Source organism: Mus caroli, chromosome 17 (genome assembly GCF_900094665.2).
Source record: "Mus caroli chromosome 17, CAROLI_EIJ_v1.1, whole genome shotgun sequence".
NCBI lineage: Eukaryota > Metazoa > Chordata > Mammalia > Rodentia > Muridae > Mus > Mus caroli.
Genome location: NC_034586.1, coordinates 16,876,815 through 16,880,573, shown reverse-complemented (window position 1 = coordinate 16,880,573; position 3,759 = coordinate 16,876,815). Strand labels below are relative to the sequence as shown.

Here is a 3,759-nt window from a genome sequence, read left to right as displayed (position 1 = left end):
GGGTGTCGCCTCTCCTGAGTCAGAACGTGAGGGAGTCCTCACGTTGTGGGTCTTTCAAAACTATCAGTAAAAATATTAAAAGCCTCATGCACAGACTGAAAGACATTCAGTATTACTGTTAATTCTGCTAATTGAGCTGAGAGGCTAGGAGTCTTTATGATTACCTGTTGATTATTAATAAGAAATCCAGCTCGCCCTTTAGAGGAGCCATCAGTAAAAATCAATAGAGCATTATATAAAGGCTATAAGGAAGTCATTTTAGGAAATATCACCTCATGTACATTTAAAATTTTTATCAACCTATCTTGAGGGTAGTGGCTATCTATATTTCCGTTAAACCCTATTTGAGCAAGCAACCAATCTGTACTATGCTGTTTCAGCCAAGTGTCTTGACTTAAGTTGTAAGGCTGAACAATAATATCTGGCTCTTTGCCAAAATAAGTTAGTGCCTGCTTCCTCCCAGTGATAATTATCTGGGCTACTGCTTCATAATATGAAAAGATATTGCGTTTAGGAGAAATCCTCGAATGTATCCACATTAGAGGAGACTTTTGCCACAACAATCCTGTAGGCACATTAATCATATTAAAAATTAACCGGTGTAATGGCAAAGAGTAATCTATATAAGTGACAAATTGCTCTTCAATAGCTTTTTCCACTTGTAAGGCCAGCAATCCTTCTGAGGTTAGGGATCTAGGGGAGGTAGGATCAGACTCCCTTTAAGAATATCAAATAAAGGTTTCAACTCCCCTGTAGTGTGCTTTAAATAGGGGCAAAGCCAATTTAATATCACCTAACAATTTTTGAAAATCATTCAAAGTCCTTAAGTTGTCTCTGCGAATAACTATCTTCTGGGGAAAAACAGCTTGATCAGTAAGTCTAAAGCCCAAATAATTATAAGGATCCTGACTTTGTATCTTTTCAGGAGCTATCTGTAATCCTTTTTCAGCTAAAGCTTTTTGTAAATCTCTATAACACAAAAGCAAATCCTGGGGGTCTTTTCCCGCCATCAAAACATCATCTGTGAAATGAATAATGTAAATCATGCGCCATTGTCGTCTTACAGGCTGAATGGCTTGTGCCACAAACTTTTGGCATAAGGTAGGCCTATTAACCATGCTCTGTGGGAGTATTGTCCATTGATATCTCTTCATAGATTCCTTAAAATTTATAGAAGGAACACTAAAAGCAAATCTTTCACAATCTTTTGGATGCAAAGGAATAGTAAAGAAACAATCCTTCAGATCTACCACAATTTTATAATATCCTGTAGAAATGGCTACTGGGGAGGGAAGCCCAGATTGTAAAGGTCCCATAGGTACGATAGTCTCATTAACTTTTCTTAAATCTTGTAACAATCTCCATTTACCAGATTTTTTCTTGATAATGAAAATTGGTGTATTCCAAGGGGACTGAGATTCTACTAAACGTCCTGCTTCTAGTTGCTACTGCACTAGCAAAGAAATGGCTTCTATTTTTTCTTTAGGTAAAGACCACTGATCCACCCACACCAGAATATCATTAAGCCATTGAATTTTTTCCTCGTGGGATGCAGGCAAGATAGTGGCCACTACCGAAAATACTCCAAACCTCTTGTGTTAGAGTGAGGTTTAGNATCTTCAAAAGTCTTAATTCCTTGTCCCTTCTTTTTTAGTCCATGACCAGGCAAAAGTCCCTGCCTGAGCGTCTGCTTAGTCACCATCTCATTAGTACTGTACATTATAACGCCCATCTGTGACAAGAGATCTCTTCCCCATGGAGTTACAGGCAAATTTGAAATAACATAAGGCTGAATTTTTCCTGATTTTCCTTCCCCATCTCTCCAGATTAGCAATTTAGAGCTTCGTTTTGGATTATTAGCATAACCGATTCCTTGAAGGTGAGTTAGCATATCAGTCAAAGGCCAGTTTGAGGGCCAGTCCTGTCCTCTAATGATTGTTACATTGACTCCAATATCTATTAATTCTTCAAAGCTTTTTCCATCAAATGTCAATTTAAGGTTAGGTCTCTGATTAGTAATAGATTGAACCCAATTCACACCAGAGGAGTCAAAGCCACCTTGTCCTCTCTTATTTTTAAAGAATCTATACAGTGACTGATGTAAACGGATTAAAACAAGTTGAGCAATTCTCTGATTAGTGGGTACATTTATAACACCATGAGGGGAAGCAGCTATGATTTTAATTTCTCCCTCATAATCATTATTTATAACACCTGGATAAATCTGCAGGACTTTTACAATAGAACTGCTTTGTCTTAAAAGAAATCCACATTTTTCTATAGGTAGAGGTCCAAAAACTCTGGTAGGCAGAGTTTGGACTCCCATTTCTGGGGTTAATACTGCGTGGGTGGTGGAACAGAGGTCCAATCCTGCACCTCCTGGTTTTGCCCTGACAAGTTCAAAAACTGATCTCTTTGGCTAGGCAGCAGATTTACAGCCCCATAAGCTGTTTTCTTTGAGTAAGTCGGGGCCTGGGGCTAGCCCCTCTTCTCATTTCCCGGCAACAGATGGCCCAGAGTGCCTGACTTGGATTTGCACACCTTAGCCCAGTGGTTGCCCTTTCTGCACCGGGGGCAAATTCCTGGGGCACAGCCTGCTTGCCCACTCTCGGCACCTTTGTTCTTAGTACAATTACTTTTAAAATGATTCAAATTTCCACACTTAAAACATGCATTATTCCCTTGTTTCCGTGAGAACATTCCTTGTAAGGTGGTCCCTTGTGAAGCAGTGCAAGACAGCCCGATGTCTGCACAAAGACGGACATATCCCACCAAATGTGTCTGACCTTTGTGCAGCTGGATAGTGGCATGACACGTTGCTTTAGCATTCTCATAAGATAATTGCATAATGGAAGGACTTCCCTTGTCAGATTTTCCAAGAATTCTACTGGCTGCTATTAACAGCCTATCCACAAAGTTTTGGTAAGGCTCATCAGAACTCTGACGAATGCTGGTTAAACTCCCACCAGTATCCCCTCTAACCGTTAACAGTCCCCAAGCATGGCGGGCAGCCACCGCAATCTGTGTGTACACTCCAATGGGAAAACCAATCTGATTAGTCTGGCCCTCATAAGGGCCTTCTCCCAGAAGCATGTTACTATCCCAGTCTGGATAACTGGTCTGAACATTTAAAGTGGCAGTTTTCTTATTGGCGTCTCGCCATTCAGAATCCCAAAGCAAAAAATCTCCTCCTGACAGGGTAGACTTACAAAGAGTTTTCCAATCTAGGGGGTTTTAGTGTGACTCCACGATTGTATCCAGTAATGCTTGAGTGAAAGGGGCTGAAGGACCATATTGCACAACAGCTGTTTTTAACTCCTTTATCAACTTGAAATCCAAAGTCTGATAATGTCTGACTCTATTATCTTCCTGGTCAATTACTTCGACGACAGGAAAGGCTAACACATCAGAAGTATCTTGTCCTCTCCCAATGAAAGAACCTAGTGGGGAAACCTCCACTCAATTCCCGATTTGGTGTGTACCCAAAGAATCACGAACAGGCTGTCTTGATGTAAATAAACGAGGTAGTTTAATGGCGGGGCTCCAGGTTGAAACATATCTCACGCAGGAGACAGTGGATTCGACCACGAGGCTTGAAAGCTAGGAGTTTTTATAGAAAAGGGTCTGGGGCTGGGGGAGGAATTGGCGCAGTTTCACATGATTGGTTCATTTAAACATCAGCAGACTGTACATGCAGATCGAGGTAACAGCAGAGCATCTGGTTAACATTTAACTTAGGTCAGAAGGGCGGGAGATAGG

The 3,759-nt window shown here is 41.0% G+C and overlaps 1 pseudogene; it reads right to left on the bottom strand.

Annotated features, from left to right (window-relative positions):
• The window catches only part of LOC110283953, a 33,661-nt pseudogene extending 30,568 nt beyond the window's left edge, over window positions 1-3,093 (bottom strand).
• Window positions 3,094-3,759: the final 666 nt, after the last annotated feature.